General features: G+C 38.8%; 1 long non-coding RNA gene across 1 annotated transcript in view; it reads left to right on the top strand.

Annotated features, from left to right (window-relative positions):
* Window positions 1–18,059, top strand: part of LOC113881018 — a 237,368-nt gene that overhangs the window by 21,628 nt on the left and 197,681 nt on the right. Inside the window, exon 2 of the long non-coding RNA XR_003507908.1 lies at window positions 2,575–2,803. This is a non-coding gene — a long non-coding RNA (uncharacterized LOC113881018). The remainder of the gene's footprint in view (window positions 1–2,574; window positions 2,804–18,059) is intronic.

Raw genomic sequence — 18,059 nt, 5'->3', positions numbered from 1 at the left:
CCTCTGTCGTCCTCTTCTCCTCCTGCCCCCAATCCCCCCCAGCATCAGAGTCTTTTCCAATGAGTCAGCTCTTCGCATGAGGTGGCCAAAGTACTGGAGTTTCAGCTTTAGCATCATTCCTTCCAAAGAAATCCCAGGGCTGATCTCCTTCAGAATGGACTGGTTGGATCTCCTTGCAGTCCAAGGCACTCTCAAGAGTCTTCTCCAACACCACAGTTCAAAAGCATCAATTCTTTGGTGCTCAGCCTTCTTCACAGTCCAACTCTCACATCCATACATGACCACTGGAAAAACCATAGCCTTGACTAGACAAACCTTTGTTGGCAAAGTAATGTCTCTGCTTTTGAATATGCTATCTCCATACTTGAATGTTGTACTAAAAAAAGGGGGGATGTAAAGATAATGAGAATAATGTTAAGGCCAATGGTGCTAAAAAAAAATAAAAAAAGAAAAGAAATCACAAATGCTTGAATTCGTTTATATGATAAATTCTCCTCTTTTCCAGGCCACATCCCACCTGGGAGAACACTGGCTCATGTTTGGCTTGCTAAGTGGTAGCCATGTTTCCCTTTCATGTTGATAATGAAAATAGAAAAGTCCTTGTTCACTTGGATGGGGCTCTACCTGGTTTAAGTGTCTGCAGCATTTACACACTTTGGCCAAATTTGATAGATTCTGTGATCCTAGGCTCAATTTCTTCATTTGTAACAAAGTTTAGGAGAGATGGTCTCTAATGTGCCTGGTGCTCTATAACAACTAAGGGAGGCAAGGTAAAATGTATTTTTAAATATTAATGAATTTGATTTAAATCAATTAAGTGGACATAGACTATAAGTAAATATTGTTTCTTAAAACAAATGGAATATCTTATTCAGTTAACAATTATATCTTAAATGTCTGCTTAAAATAAATGCAATATTAAATATTGAGGTTGCAAGAAGGAATGCAACAACCATGGTCCCAGCAGTGCAGATGAAGTGTGAAAATCTGGTGATCAAATACATTGTCCTCTGCTCTACATGTTAGTATATTGAACATCACAGAGGCCAAGATTTTTATTACTGACTGAAAAATTAAAAGTCTTTACATTGTATCTTAAGGTTAAAAAGTTTAAAAACAAAACAAAACCAGAAAGCACACCTTTAGAAGTTAAAGAATGTCATTGAAAACCAAACTGCCACTATACCCTGAACACTTGAAAACACATTTAAATTATTTCTATGAATTTGAATGACTCCTGTGTTTTCCTTCTAGGAAGGAATTTATTCTGTCAACGGGCCAGTAATGTGTCTTGCATTCTGCTGAATTTTAAATATTTTTGTATTTTTGTTAGAGAGCAAGGGTTATTCTCAAAGGTTGGAATTGAGTTTCATGTTGAATATCTAAGTACCACTTATATCTCACATCACAGAAAAAAAACATACTATACCCTGTTTAGTATTCAGTTCTGGAAACAAGAGAAAAACACACTTACTCCTGCTATATGCTGATAGGTTGTTTTGGCTTATAATAAAATTACTTTTCACTTAGAGCACTTTTCCTCTTAAAGGCTCAAAGAATTTCAATGCATGCTTAAGGGACATGTGTATCTCTATTTGGAATAATTTTTTCAAAAAGGTTATAAAGTTAAGTGTGACTTTTTCATGTATTATTATTATTTTGCTTCAATTCAAGCATCGTATTGATGCTGTGCCTGCTTATCTTCCCGTATTTCTTCCAGAGATCACTGAGTTCCTTCACCTTTCACCTACTCACTATTAGATCAAATCCCTGCCCATGTTTTTCTCAATTCATGGAACTCCTGGGCCTTTTACCCTCAAGCAACAAGTTCTGGCTATAAATTATGAAGGATGTAGTGTTTTTTATGCACTAATCACAGGAAGAGACAGAACAGCGGAGTACCTGGATCCTGGCTTTAGAGACTGAAAGGCCTGGGCTCAGGTCTTAGGTGACCTGTAAAAACTGTGACTTTGGGGAAAATTACTCAATCACTCTTTGTGTCTGTTGCATTATCTATAATATTGGGATGTATTACTAGAAAATATACCTTATGTGGTTCTTTGAAGATGTGGCAGTTTGAAACATGATCCCCCCCCCCCCCACCAATTTTTACACATTTCTCTCATGAAGGATTAAAGTCAATATTTCTTCCTATTTAAGTAAGTGAAAGTTGCTCAGTTGTGTCTGACTCTTTGCCACCCCATGGACTATACAGTCCGTGAATTCTCCAGGCCAGAATACTGCAGTGGATAGCCTTTACCTTTTCCAGGAGATCTTCCCAACCCAGGGATTGAACCCAGGTCTGCATTGCAGGTGAATTCTTTACCAGCTGAGCCACAAGAGAAGCCCAAGAATACTGGAGTGGGTAGCCTATCCCTCCTCCAGCAGATCTTTCCAACCAAGGAATTGAACCGGCGTCTCCTGCATTGCTGGCGGATTCTTTACCAACTGAGCTATCAGGGAAGCCCCTCCTCCTGTTTAATCTAGGCTTTACAGTCACTTCACCAATGTCAGGTTCTGGAGCCTTAAGAAAATAGCAACTCCACTTACTATCTCTTGGGATGCTTGTTCTAGGAACCCATCCACCATGGCGAGAAGAAGTCCTGGATACTCATTAAATGAATGGTGTCTTGTTGCCCTTGGCCATGACTGAGCTCCCAACTGGCCGCCAGCACCAGCTTGCCAGCCATGAAGTGACACATCCTGAAGGTGGATTCCCCAATCCCAGGGAAGCTACTCCAACTGACACACCAAGGAACAGACATGGACGTTCTCTGCTGATTGCTGACTGAGCTCAAAACTGGTCAGTTGAGTAAGTGATTGTTGTGGTTTTAAGCCACTGTGTTTTAGAATGGTTTGTTATGCAGCAATTTTAATTGGAACAAAGACTAAGTGAGATACTGACATAACTCGCAGAGATAAGCACACAGTAATCACTAAAAATTATCTCAAAAAATTTAGAAAAGGTGATTAAACTTGCACTTCAATATTCCAGAGAATGTTAAGGTTGAAAGAACCTTAGAGATTATCTAGGTGAGAGAGGACTAGCTGGCGGTCCAGATGGCTGACAGGTGTATTGTGTTTGGTGAATACATTTTTGCTGAATAATGAATGCTTGTCTAAAAATACATAGCAGAAACAGTTTGATAAAATCATATCTACACCAACTGCATTTGAGACACTGCTGCTGTTCTTCTATTTCTTTTATTTGGCCTAATTGTGGCATGCAGGATCTTTAGTTGTGGCATGTGGGATCGAGGTCCCTGGCCAAGAATCGAAACCGAGCCTCCTGCATTGGGAGCCTAGAGTCTTAACCCCTGGACCACCAGGGAAGTTCCTCTTCTGTATTTTTAACATTGGTTCCAACCACTAAATTAGTTTCATGACCCACTTTAAATGCTGATCTAATGTATTTAGAAATAGAGCTTTAAAAATCTTGTAGTTCCATGTTGTAAAATAACTGTAGAGAATGCTACTATAAGTCATTAAGTTGGTTTTTAACAGGCTAAAATGTGTTCATCAGAATTAATTTACAGTAGTCTGTAGGAAGGCAATGCAGTTGTTTAAAGGATGCCCTAGTTTTTAAAACATTCAAGTTTCTTTGGGGACTAGGCATTTTTTCCTTCAGAGATTGTAGAGCAATCATGTTGTTTTGCAGTTGTACCACACTTCTTTTTTTTACTGTAAGTTTATTAACTAAATCTAGTGACTGCCTTACTCACCATACTTGAATCCAAATGACCTTTGACTGCTATTAAAATTTATACTTAAATTTATCCTTAAAGAATGATGATTTGAATGTCTAGGACATTCATAACATGTGCCATAAACTCTGAATGCAGTGCCCCCCCAAAATGACTTGCTGAATGTTTTCTATGGCTTAAAATAACTGTAGGATGACTTTGAAGGAACCATTCTTTAACTACATATGTAAATTTTGATGCTGTTCTCAGGGTCTGTGACCTGCATGCTTGACTACATGCTAGCGTATATGAAAATGTGTGACTTTGTCCAGCCCTTTGAATCATGCATCCTTATTCTGGTTATTGACACATTTTTAGGAAAGTTTTCTGTAGCTTTGTGGTGAGAAAAGTTTGCATATCAACTTTTACAGAAATGATGGAGAGAGGGTAACTTTCCTTAAGATACATTGCAACATTCCTTCTCACTGGAAAAAAAATTTCTCTTTCGCAGCTTTATGCTACACTCAAAAGATACTGAAGACATACTTTCATCCTATATTCACAAATTGTTGAAATAAAGGCTACATAAATGGAGTTCTAATTAAATGTAATGGATCACAAAACATGGCATAAAGATAAAAAGGAAATTTTATTACAAATGATAAATATGTATTGTAAAATAATATAAGCTCTTGGTTTAAATCTTTATATAATTGTATCAGATGAAGATTCTTAGTCTCTAGAGCAAATTACAGTTAATCATTTCTACTAATATCCTGGGAACATTTAGAACATATAGTATTTTTATGCTAATGGAATGCACACTGCTCAAATCCTCTTTCTTTTGCCTTTTTTAATTTAAAATTTATCTTGCAGATCTTTCACATCAGAGTGCATATACTTGCCTCATTATTTTCAATAGATACATATTACTTCATGGTGTATTAAGTGAGAGACTCTTTCATCCCAGTAACTCAAACAAGGAAGACATTTGGTTATCTTTATTTTTCTTTAGTTCAGCTTCATTTTATTTTAGGATTCTATTCCCCTGCATAGTCCAAACTTAGTCTCTGCCAATTCTGTCTGACGTTTAGTGGAGTTCTGTGAAGCTTATGTAGAACAGAGGTTGTGGCTACAGAGTCTTGTCTTTAGTTGTTGACTTTCCATGCTGACAGTTGCTGAGGTATATTTGTCCCATCTGGTCCTCCATCTCTGATCCATATAGATCTCTGATGATCTTCCCTGAGTCCCACCTCAGTCCCATTAGATCCTTTGAATCTCCTACGCACATCTGTGCCACTCTCACACATAAGGGATTATTGTGCCATGCCCTGGTTTGGGGGAGATGTTGCAGACTCGCTCAGGCCCATCTTTTAGTTGCACCATGCAGCCATTCCATCCTTACTCTTCGAGCACTGTGTCAGGATACTCTTAAAAGGGAGATGGGGATGGGGGACGGTTTGGTCTTTTCTAAGCATTTACCTAAGAAGCAGATTTTCTTTTCTCTAAGACTCAACAAAGTAATCTGGCTTTTGCTACTTCCTACCACTAGACTCATCCTTCTGAGGAAGCTCCTTTCCACCTTTTTTATTATACAAATAAGTTATTTATATAATATGTAGCAACTTATGTTCAAGCTCCCCTTCTGACTTCCTCACTTTGCCAAACCAGGAAGTTTTTTTATTTATGGAGAGACAGGTAAGTTTTTCTCATTTACTGTAGAAGCTTCTAAATATCAGGGTCAAGGCTTTTGAAACTTTTTGAAACTCAAAAGCCAAATGTGTTCTACTTGTCTGACATTTGCATTCTACTCTGCCCTTTGATTTCTGAAGCAAGGCATGCAGTACACCAAAGAGGAAAGAAATTCAAGCAAATAGCCCTCCCCAAAGAGATAATATTGCCAAATGTTATCTCATATATGTGTATTTATAACTCTTTATAGATAGTAATATTTTGTCTCAGCTACAAGCTACAATAAATATCCTTGCCCATATAGCTTGAAAATGTATGTACAAATATAATACTGACAATAAAAATCCTAACACTGGAATCCCTGGAAAAAAGAGCAAGGGCGAGTGTGTTGTAAACATTAATGGACATCACCACATCTCGCCTCCAGAAAGGCTACAAGACCGTAATCTTGAGTACAAGTGCCTGTTTCATCCGCTAGTTTTTTATCACCTATTTAAAATTTTCCCAACCTGTTAGCTGAAAGTATTATCTCTTTATTTTCTGATTTTCCATGTCTCTAATTAAAAGAGAGGTTAAATGTATTCTCATACATGTTCTAGCCTTTTGTGTTCCTTCAATTGCTTATTTTTTCTATTTGTTCATTTTTTGGAAAAACAAAAACAAAAACACCAAAGTATAGTTGATTTACAATGGTGTATTTAATTTTTGCTTTACAGCAAAGTGACTCAGTTTTACATATTTATATTCTTTTCATATTATTTTCAGTTGTGGTTTATCATGGGATATTGAATATAGTCCCCTGTGCTTTACAGCAGGACCTTATTGTTTAACTATCATGTATATAATATAATAGTCTGCATCCCTTCAAGTGCTTATAGTTTATGGATATGAAAAGATGGTGTTAAATAAGCCTAAAGTGTTTAAGTAGAATTTTTTTTCAAGAGTTATACATTGATTGCTTGATGTTTGTTTTGGGAGACAGATTGTATAAAATTTAATGCAGCTACTGCTTCCCAGTCTTTTCTGCATTTGACCTCAACTGAGTCACTATTATACAGGGAGGGTTAGGAGCAAAATAAGTATGAAGGTGAAAAACTGAGTCACTAACCCAGAGGCAATAATTATGCTCCAAAAATGTTATGATGTCTCCACTCTGCAAACACAGAGCTAGTTCTCATCAAAATGGCATTTAGTCCAATGGTTATCTGATAGAGTCATGTGAGACAGCTTACAAAGCCGATGAGTGGCCCTTGAGCATGTGTCATTATGCAATATTCCAATAACTAATTAGCACAATGGATTTTGGTCTCAATTCAAGTGCTGCAGAACATCCATTTCATATGTCCCATGTTTGTCACTGCCTCAGAGAATTTCCATTAGAGTAGGTTTGCTCCCAGTAAGAATTCCACAGAGAAGCCAAGACATGTAAGAATTTTAGGAGCATTGAATGAGGACCGATTGCCAACTGTGTGATTATTTTTTCAACACCTTAATCATGTAACATCTAAAATATCTGACTTCTTTGTCTTCAGATCTTTTCCACCTCTATTTCTTAGGTTTTCTAATTGCTGTTGTTGTTGTTGTTTAGTTGCCAAGTCGTGTCCAGCTCTTTTGCAACCCCGTGGACTGTAGCCTACCAGGTTTCTCTGTCCATGGGATTTCCCAGGCAAGAATGCTGTAGTGGGTTGCCGTTTCCTTCTCCAGGGAATCTTCTTGACTCAGAGATTAAACCTGAGTCTCCTGCATTGGCAAGTGTATTCTTTACCACTGAGCCACCAGAGAATCCCTTTCAGCTTCATACTTACCTATTTTTTAAACAAAATCAGCATCCTGTCTCCTAGCTAGAAAGCACCTTACAATCTGAGTAACTCTGTACAACCACCACCTTTCCCTTTTATCTTGATAATAGTGGTTACCATGTCCTGAAGCCATGCTATGTGCCAGGCAGTGCTGCTAGCTCATTATCATTACCCCCTTTTTATAAATAGAGCCTAACACTCCGAGAGGTTGGAAAACTTGCCCAAAGTCAACTTTGACTAAGTTGCAGAATCAGCATTAGCAGATTTGGAGGTCTGATATATTCTGCAAAGGAAAAGGAAGGACATTTTTGTTATGAGATATGGCATTTCTCAGAATAAATTTTGTTGGATCTGCTACTTAATCACCAACAATGCCAAGGCCTCTCTGTACATTACTCTGCCTCTGTATACTTAGCTGTCCCTTCAGTGCTCTGACTACTTCTGTTTAATCCCGTTTAAAGATTATAAGGATGAATAAGGAAGCCTGTGCTGTATGACCCTTAGCTTTTCAAACGTGGAGAAAAATGCCTTGTAAGGAATAGAGTGGATTCTTGACTCCTCAACTCATTTTTTGAGCACATTTTCCTCATGGAAATGGCTATAGATGGACCCCTTCCTCTGCTGCCTTCTCCTTCTGCCCCCAGAGTCCTGTAACCCATCAACTAATCATATTTAGGCTGATTTATGAAAAGAACTTGGAAACTTGGAAAGAGAATTAACCTGGAGGAAGGGGCCTAGAAATAGACCAAATGTTGTACTTAGACTGGGTGATGGAGCCCTTTGAAAATATCTTTAATGGACAAGAGTTTCAGGAAAGCATTACTCCGTAAGTGTACATTTTGACAACCTTCTGGGATAGTACCTTGGCTTGACTGTCACACTCTATAGCCAGTGGCATTAGTGACCGAATTCCATGCTTCGTAATTCAGCCTCAAGCAAGCCTGATGGTCATCAAATCCCTAGTTGTCCTTATCAGAAGTAAATATAAAATTTCATTTTCAGGGATTTTCAGACAGGGATATTAGCTTTCATACTATCTGAAGACTTTAGACTGAAGTGACCCGTTTAATATAATTTCCTCATTTTGCAAAATGTAAGGTTCATAAAGGAAAACAGTTTGTGCAGGAACACACAGAAACAATTTTTTTCTACTCATAATTCTGAACTAATATATACAAGAGAATTTCAGTTCAACATTTGTGATCCATATTAATACCTAAGTGTTATAGAAAACTCAAATGTCCCTGAGAAGCATTTTTCCTTTGTCATAGCTAACATTTATTGAACTCACTACAATGCCAATTACATTATTGATCTTTGTTTGCACTGTCATTTAGCTTTACAGTAACACTGGGAAGAAGGAAATTGTATAAATCCCCATTTTATAGGTGAGATAAGAAAGTCTCAGAGATTTCAAGTCATTTGTCAATGGCTAATGTACAGAACTTATCCCAGTCTTCAAATTCCAAAGTCATACAGGCTCTTAACTATTGTGATGTGCTGAGACCCTAGACCGCATTTGAAATATTTAAGGGGAATTAAGGGAGGAAGCACAAGCTGGAATCAAGATTGCAGGGAGAAATATCAATAACCTCAGATATACAGATGACACCACCCTTATGGCAGAAAGTGAAGAGGAACTAAAGAACCTCTTGATGAAAGTGAAAGAGGAGAGTGAAAAAGTTGGCTTAAAGCTCAACATTCAGAAAACTAAGATCATGGCATCTGGTCCCATCACTTCATGAGAAATAGATGGGGAAACAGTGAAACCAGTGGCTGACTTTATTTTTCTGGGCTTCAAAATCACTGCAGATGGTGATTGCAGCCATGAAATTAAAAGACGCTTACTCCTTGGAAGGAAAGTTAAGACCAACCTAGATAGCATATTCAAAAGCAGAGACATTACTTTGCCAACAAAGGTCTGTCTAGTCAAGGCTATGGTTTTTCCTGTGGTCATGTATGGATGTGAGAGTTGGACTGTGAAGAAGGCTGACCACCGAAGACTTGATGCTTTTGAACTGTGGTGTTGGAGAGACTCTTGAGAGTCCCTTGGACTGCAAGGAGATCCAACCAGTCCATTCTAAAGGAGATAAGTCCTGGGTGTTCTTTGGAAGGACTGATACTAAATTGAAGCTCCAATACTTTGGCCACCTCATGTGAAGAGTTGACTCACTGGAAAAGACCCTGATGCTGGGATGGATTGGGGGCAGGAGGAGAAGGGGATGACAGAGGATGAGATGGCTGGATGGCATCACCGACTCGATGGACGTGAGTTTGAGTGAACTCCAGGAGATGGTGATGGACAGGGAGGCCTGGCGTGCTGTGATTCATGGGGTCGCAAAGAGTTGGACATGACTGAGTAACTGAACTGAACTGAACTGAAGGGTCCAACCTCAGAGGGCTTGCCTGTACTCTTCCACCTCTTGGAATACTCTTTCTCTAAATATCCATGAGGTTTAAACATTCACTGACCTCAAGTTTCTGCTCAAATGTCACATTATCAGTGAGGATTTTTCCAGCCACTTTGTAAAATACCCAGCCACTGTACTCCCACATTTCTGATCCCCTTCAGCCTGCCTCATTTTTTTGCATAGAATGTATTATCAGACATATGCATGTCTGCATTATGCACGTACTTCTGCATTGTAGCCGTCTTTCCTCACTAGAAATGTCATTTCTGTGAGGTCGGGAACTTGAATCTGTTCCCTGCATCTCCAGTGCCTGGAAGAGTACCTTCTAGGAGGAGATGCTCACAGGATATTTGTAGCATGAATAAGTGAGTGAATGAATGAATGAGTCAAACAAGTTCAGATACATGTCTATCATCAGCCTCATACAATATTTTTCAGGAGCAGTTGGGGGATTCCAGGAAGTCTAATTTAAAAGGTGTCTGATTGTCTTCAAAAACATCCAGTAGAATAAAAGAAAATTTAATTGTGTCAGGGGCTGGTATTAAAGCACAGGAGGGCATCCATTTTTCTTCAAGCCCTGACAGCTGGGAGAAGAATGTACAAGTCTGCGCTCCTTGTCTGTCCTTGATTCCCTTCTTCCTTGCATAGCTCTGTATATTTAAATCATTGCAAATACTCATTCTGAGAAATGTAGAAGCAGCATTTTTTTCCCTTTTCATAAGCCAACACTTATTCCTAGTTGAGTAATGTTTAGCGATGAAATGTCTTTTGATGCTAGTACTTATCAGTGTTTCTGAAATATACAGTATAGTTAAATTACTTAGAGGTTGTGCTTTAGTCAGGAGCAAATTTAATGAATATTTAAGCTGTTCATTGTGAAGAAAGAAAAAAGATTGTAGGAATATTTTTATAGCCTCAAAAGTCATCCAGAAGAGGGTGCTAATGTTCTTTATGAAGTATGCACACAGGCACACACTCATACACACACTAAACAAAGCTTTCTTACACAAGTGATCAAGTGATAATAACTCTATACACTGAACATTGAGTAGAGAATTTATAAACACAGGCAGTTCAAAAGTAAAAACAATTGCCTAATGATAGCACTAAAGTTTTTAAAAATGGGACACTTTATAAAATCTACCTCGGTTTTGGACAGGTTAGTTAACAATTAACCGTATCACCACCAAAAGTAGCATATTTTCTATCACTCAAAATGCCCACCAGAAATAATAGTGATATTTCTTTAAACGATTCACCTCTGTCAAAAGATGAACAGGAAAAAAAAATTGCTTAAATTATAGCCAAAATCTTTTAAATAAAAAAATCACACTTTTTGTTTGATTCCTTGCATATTCTTCACTCAAAGGCTTTTCTTTTGAGGGTAGATGAAGATGACTACTAGTTATTGCTTAATTCTGATTCCAGAAAAATCATGTTATAGTTTCTATTCATCAGCTCCAAATGAATACAGCTTTTTAATATTGACATCTTTTCTGGTTCACTTACTCAAAATTGAAATTTCAGAAAGGATGAAATTTCCATGAAGTAAGGAATTCTCAAAATTCTTTCTACTTGTGCTTTGGAGGTATTAGTTGAAGACAGCCATGGCAAAAACCCTTTTCATTTCTGTTTCAAATGTGCCCTAATTTCTCTTCCTTCTGCTAGGTTTTCCGAGCTCCTGCCTTGATAGTTCAGGCAATTTGTATTTTGATGATTTCTCATTTCTTTGAAGCAGAACAGTCATGTGAACTGCAAATTTTCTTGAGCAAAATAAATGGAAATAAGAGGAGGTTTTGATGTCTGCCTCAATGAGTTACTTAGAATACAAATGAGAAAAGCCATTCCAACCCGGAAAGCTACTTTCACATTCCGCTATTAGCTTCTAGGCATAGCAGGTTTGAGAGGATATATGCATTACACAAAGCTCAGTATATGGATGGTCTTAAATGAAGTTCCCTTTCGCTTGTAGAACAGGACTCTGATTGGAAGGAAACAATGCCTCTGCCTGAAAGAGGAGTCTGTTTAGTCATTCACATACAAAATGCACATGCCATTTTCAAGCCAACATTGACGAGCCAGCTAAAGTGGAGGAACTCAGGCAGATGGGAGAGTGTGAGAACACTGCAGACACCAAAGCCTCTGACACTTATCTGCCCTTATGCTGAAAGTCGTTGCAGCAACTTAACCTGAATTCATCAGCGTGGGTGAGCTGAATCCATCCCTTGGCTTTTGTTCTCAGATCTGTTCATTCTCTGCCCTTCTCTCCTTGGTTGTGCGTTGGAGGATACTACGTTTCCCAGGCTGTCTTGCTTTCAGCTTGTGGATGGATTTAGCTAATGGAAGGCTCTATGTGGAAGCATGGAGAACCAGAAGGGAAAAAGTCAAAATACCTACCCCTCTGCTCTGTTTCAGGTGGCAACCCCAGTGATGGCTGCAATACCTGTGTGGCTCCAGTTCCTGGAAGATGTTCACTCCTTCCATGGTCTCAGTTCTCATCAGAAAGGCCCACCAGGGACCCTGAGCTCTGATACAGCCACCTCCTACTTTTCTCACTCCAGCCCTAGGCTGATAATAGCTCTCTTGCTTTTGCTAAATGCAGAGTTGCTTCATCCCTAGCTATTCTATCATCTGAGTAAGCAGTCCTTTGTACTCGATTCCTTTGGTTTCAAATATTTAAAGGGCTCTCTTTTTACTGATATAGAAAACTATCTTTTGTGCTATAGGATATTTGGAGAGGACATACTGTTCTAATTTAATCCAAATATTTTAATGCATAACTTCTTTAAACCAATCTGGTCGGGCAGTGAAAAAGCAAAGATTTGTTTAAAAATATATCTTCACCACCAGTTGCTGCCTTGCCACTGCACACACACACCACCCATATATATAACTCTGACGAACTTATCCCAGTATGACACTTCTGGGATGGTTATAGTTAACACATTTTTTGTATTATTATTCAGCTTTCAAATGTTTATGGATTATTAAATGTATGTCAGGAAAGAAACAACCTTCACGCTCCTCTCTTGAAGAAGGTGTAGTAAGAGACAGAATTACTGATTGAATTGTTTATACCTCACCACTTTGAATATATTATTCCACTGTCTTTAATTCATTGTTCTGTATTCATCGGTGCAATGGGAATAGTAAGGGTATTTTTTTCCCCATCAGATTGTTATGAACATTAAATGAAAGATACTTAAAAATACTGCCCAGCCCACAGCAACCACTCAAAAATATTAGCTCTTACTGTTGACTGAAAGTCTTTAGTCAATCGAATAGTCGTTGCTTTGTAGGAATATGTCTTTTAGTCTCTGGTAGCTTATAAGACTGGAGAAGGCAATGGCACCCCACTCTGGTACTCTTGCCTGGAAAGTCCCATGGACGGAGGAGCCTGGGGGGCTGCAGTCCATGGGGTTGAGAAGAGTTGGACACGACTGAGCGACTTCACTTTCACTTTTCACTTTCATGCATTGGAGAAGGAAATGGCAGCCCACTCCAGTGTTCTTGCCTGGAGAATCCCAGGGACAGGGAAGCCTGGTGGGCTGCTGTCTATGGGGTCTCACAGAGTTGGACACAACTGAAGCGACTTAGCAGCAGCAGCAGCAGCAGCAGCTTATAAGAATTTTGCTTGTCTTTGATTTTCTGAAGTTTTATTGCAGTGATTCTTTTAGACGTGCATTTGTTTTTGTTTGTCCTAAATGGATCTTGGGATGCTCCCTAAGGCTTAGGATGCCTTAGATGATTTTTTTTTCAATCCTGGAAAATCTCAGCCATTTTTTCTTACAACTTTGGGTCTCCCATATTCATGTTATTTTATCCTAGAACTTCTATCAAGCATATATTAGAGCCCATCTTCCTGTTTTACATGCCTCAACTTCTCTTGTTTTTCTCTTCCACACTCTAGGTCAGTTCCTTAGGTCTGTGTTTCAATATATACATTATTTTTCTGTATGTATTTGTACTGTTGTTCAACCAGTTAATTGATTTTTTAAAATTGTGATGATTTTATGATGATCATTTAAAGATTTCCATTGTATCCTTTCTCATTTTGCATATCTGTTTTTTATACTGTTTTGTGCTTGCTTTATCTCTGTTTTCACTTTACCTATGTAAACATTTAAAAAATAATTATTTAAAACTTCTTTTAGACAGGCCCATCATTTCTTGTTCTTAATGTACAATTTTTTCTTTATGTTGCACAATCTTATTCTCCATCCCAGTAATTCACTTCCTTCCATGGAATCTTCATCTGGGTGCTCATCTTTAGTAGAGACTCAATTCCCCAGCATCCTGGCTTTCCTGAACTGTGGAATTCTCTTAGTTGGGTTAGGCTGGCTTTGCTTCTTCTGAGAATTCATGGATTTCAGTTATTCTATGTCCATTTTTTGGGTTAATTTCTCGTTTAGGAACTTATGCTCCACACTGATGATATGAATTTGGACCTGCTCATTCATGTGATAATGGGTTTGAATTTCCTGGGTTATTTTCTTCTAAACTCAATCCTGCATATAAGGCAAGCTTCCTTGCTCCTTCCCCCACCTGGCAGGGATGGCATTTGCCTGTCCCTGTGAGTGCTGACTTGTTGCAGATATCGAAACCCTGGTTTCGTGTGTGACTAGCGTCTGTGCCCTACACTACCTTCTATGCACAGGCATCCAAACCCCCAAATGCAGCTACTAGAGCCTGTACCTGCTTCTCATAAGACCCTAACACATTTTCACTTAAGCCCCTTATCACTTCTTTGATTTTGTGTTTGCTTTGCATTTCTGAAAGTGAGTATTTCTGTCTTCTGGTTTTTAATTTGCATGTATGCACCTTTTACTTTCTTATATAATATTTTATGAATTCAGAATCTAATTGGGAGTGGAGAATCCTTTCCTCAGTTTTATTCCCTATATTGACTGCAGTGAAATAAAAAGTGCTTGGTGATTACAGAAAGATTCTTTCATAGAGTGTTGCCTCTGCAGTCTCAGAACCACCTGGAAGGGGGTGGAGAAATAGTCCACTACCAGAAAGAAGACCATGCTACCCTCAGCTGATCATAAATCCATAAGGAGCTCATGAAATGATGCAAAGGATTTATTTTCTCATCAATAATGAATTCATTTGGTATGCTTTTGGCTGGAGGTAACAGAAAATTCAACTAAAATTGGCTTAAACACTAAGAAAGACTAATTTTCTTATCAATATCAGAACTAAAAATGAGGCTGTTTCAGAGTGGGTGAACTCAGTGGCTTGACTTCATTATTGCTCCAGCTTAAATTCTTCTTATATCTCTTGCTTTCTTCGCATAATCATGAGATGACAGCAGCAGTCTCCAGCATGTCCACCTAAATACATATCAAGATGGAGGAAATGGAAGAAGGGACCTTATTTCTTCCAAAGATCTCTCTTTTTAAAAGAAAGGAAGAATTTCTAGAAGTCCTTGTGGTGTAACCCTCATCTCTAATTAACTAGGAATGTGTTGTAGGCTCCTTCTCAAACCAATCACTGGCAAGGGAAATAGTTACCCCAAATGGCAGACATCATGTTAGACTGACTTTGAGGTTGGTATGAGTCCAGACGTCCCTGAAGTACAGGTCTTCCTCAGAACTGAACAATATCAGAAATCTCTTACCTTGGAGATCAGGAAATAGCTCTCAGGCAAGGTCAGGTGCTCCGAGTAGACATTAAGTCCAGATCTCTTTGCCTCCTGTGTTTGCCAATCCTGTCTCCTGTCCCGGCCCCAGCCCTGCGAAGGCACAAGCAACCTTTGACACTGCCACTGTTTCTATCTCTGCCCTGTAAGAGTGATGGTGAAACCTCGTATCAGTACCACCTTACAGCCTATGGAAAGCCTAGATGGTTTAACGTCTTCACACTGAACCATACATGGGCTAAGTAGGGTCCATACTCATCCCTGTCCTGCTTTAGAAATTCATCTTTCAGAAGTCCATGGCATTATCTAGAGGTGGACGCATGGGTATCATTGGATGGGGACAGTATAAAGTCTTATGGCATAGGGGAATGCTACTACTGTTGGAAAATTAGCTGGTGATGTACTGGTAGGACACGAACAGGGTTTCCATCTGGTGCAAACTAGAGTCCCAACTGGCAAAGGCTGCATGGCCTGCATTACGAGTAATGCCTCCAAGATTCTGTGGGTCATGGACCTTTTAGCATGTTTCCTTTACAACTATCCTCCTCTTGGTTCACTCACTGGACATGTCCTGGGTTATCAGACAGTGCCTTCTAGAACAAGTGCCATATGGTGAGATCACTTGTATTTATCAGTCACCTCACTTAATTTCTCCACCTCCAGAACCACCTCCACATCTTGTTTATCCTTCCACACAAAAACTATCTCTTCTTTTATTTCCTTTTAGACTTCAGGGGACCATACATCCAGAGCACAAATCATAAGCCATAGGAAAAACTGTTTCTCTTTCAATGAGTGCAGGAAAAACTCCCTTTAACGTTGTCTGTGTGATGAGGGAAATCATTTGTTTTTCTCCTAGAGTGTAGACTAGGGAGGTGAGTGCCCTGTTAAAGTGGGATGAATGCTTCTAATACAAAAAAGTGAAAAATATAAATGAGTTAAGTTTTTAGAATAAGATTGCACATTTGTATCCTGTTAAATAAATAAATTTTTTTCTTGCCAGTATTGATTGCTTTGCAAGATATGGCCTTAATCCTTTTTATATTTTTTAAAAAATAGTTTAAAAACACTCATGAGCAGTGAAGCAGTAGGATATAATGGAATAAATAAACGCCTGCCTCATCTCACATAGGTCTGTATAGTCAGAGCTATGGTTTTTCCAGTAACCATATGTGGATGTGAGAGTTGGACTGTAAAGAAGGCTGAGCACTGAAGAATTGATGGTTTCAAACTTCGGTGCTGGAGAAGACTGGGTGTCCCTTGGACTGCAAGGAGATCAAACCAGTCAATCCTAAAGGAAATCAACCCTGTCGACCCTAAAGGAAATGCATTGTAAGAACTGATGCTGAAGCTGAAGCTCCAATACTTTGGCCACCTGATGCGAAGAGCTGTCTCATTGAAAAAGACCCTGATGCTGGGAAAGATTGAAGGCAGGAGGAGAAGGGGATAACAGAGGAGGAGAAGGGGATAACAGAGGGTGAGATGGTTGCATGGCATCACTGACTCGATGGACATGAGATTGAGCAAACTCTGGGAGATAGTGAAGGACAGGGAAGCCTGATGTGCTGCAGTCCATGGGTTACGAAGATTTGGACACGACTTACCAACTGAACAGCAACAACATGTATGTATGACTCCGGCCTAATTAAACTGAATCTCCTTAGCCCAATAGGGATAGAAAGAAAGAAATGAGGTTTTTAAGGAGCTAAGTCCCCCTCATAATACTTTTCTATAAATCTTTTAAGCATTAAACCATTGCTTAACGATGGTAAGACACCTGCGTAACACCTATTACAGGGTAGAGAAGGTGGATATGAAGGAAAGGTGCCAGAGTATTAGATGAAAGTGTCCACAAGGACGGATGTTGAGTCCACATCTATAGAGAGCTGGAAAACACATACCACAGCTTACACTCAAAGGACAGGAGCCCACACTTCACAGCCTAATTTGGTCAGTCCCATAGGAAGATAGTCTGTTTCCCTTGATTCTCTAGAACAATGTCTCTCAATCTTGGTTTTGATCACACCTAAACATCTAAACTCTGGGAGACTTAAACTTTTTGAAAGTTCAAACTAAATTAAATATTATGATTGAAAACATAACAAAGCAGTGATAATTTTAGAATCCAGTCTTTAAACATACCATAACTTCCTCCAAGATACAAATATACTGAATTATCCTCTACCACCTTTGAAAACTCACTGTTGTGAAATAACATCCTCCCTCCTTTGCTCTCTGAAGTTATGCCTTTAGGGGTCTGTTTTGTTTCACTTTGATCCCTATTAAATACAAATAACCTCTAAGAATGTTGAAACATATAACCTCATCAGCCACTAAAATTAAGTGAATAAATGTCAGATCTCTTCTTATTGGAGATCACAGAATTCATTTAATAGTACTACAAATCCACTGGTACCTAAAACTCCCTGTTTTATATCTGCCTTTGTGTTTAACCTAACACAGAGGTTTTGTGTGTGTGTGTGCGTATGCTTACATTAGATACCACTGGGAGGTAGGTCAGGGGAGACGGAGAGTGGAAAAGAAGGAACTGCTGAGGAGTAAAAGGGTCAAAACCAGCAAGGCTAAATAATGTTGCCTCTTCTCTGTGGCAGATTGAAACTGACTCACAGAAAAAAAAATGGAATTATTTGTTTAAATGGAGCTTTTTTGCTTCTTAAAATGAAATAGAGTGACTTCGAGTTAGGGCAAGATGGTATAGAAGAGTTTCTCCTTGCTCCTTCCCACTCGACAGAAATATAAACCCTGGAAATAGCACAAGCTGTAAGAGGAAGGTGAGATGGTTTTCTCAGGACTTAAGGAACAAAATAAT

Source organism: Bos indicus x Bos taurus, chromosome 22, assembly GCF_003369695.1.
Source record: "Bos indicus x Bos taurus breed Angus x Brahman F1 hybrid chromosome 22, Bos_hybrid_MaternalHap_v2.0, whole genome shotgun sequence".
Lineage (NCBI taxonomy): Eukaryota > Metazoa > Chordata > Mammalia > Artiodactyla > Bovidae > Bos > Bos indicus x Bos taurus.
Note: the sequence above shows the minus strand (reverse complement) of the source record. Positions and strands in the feature narration are given on the sequence as shown.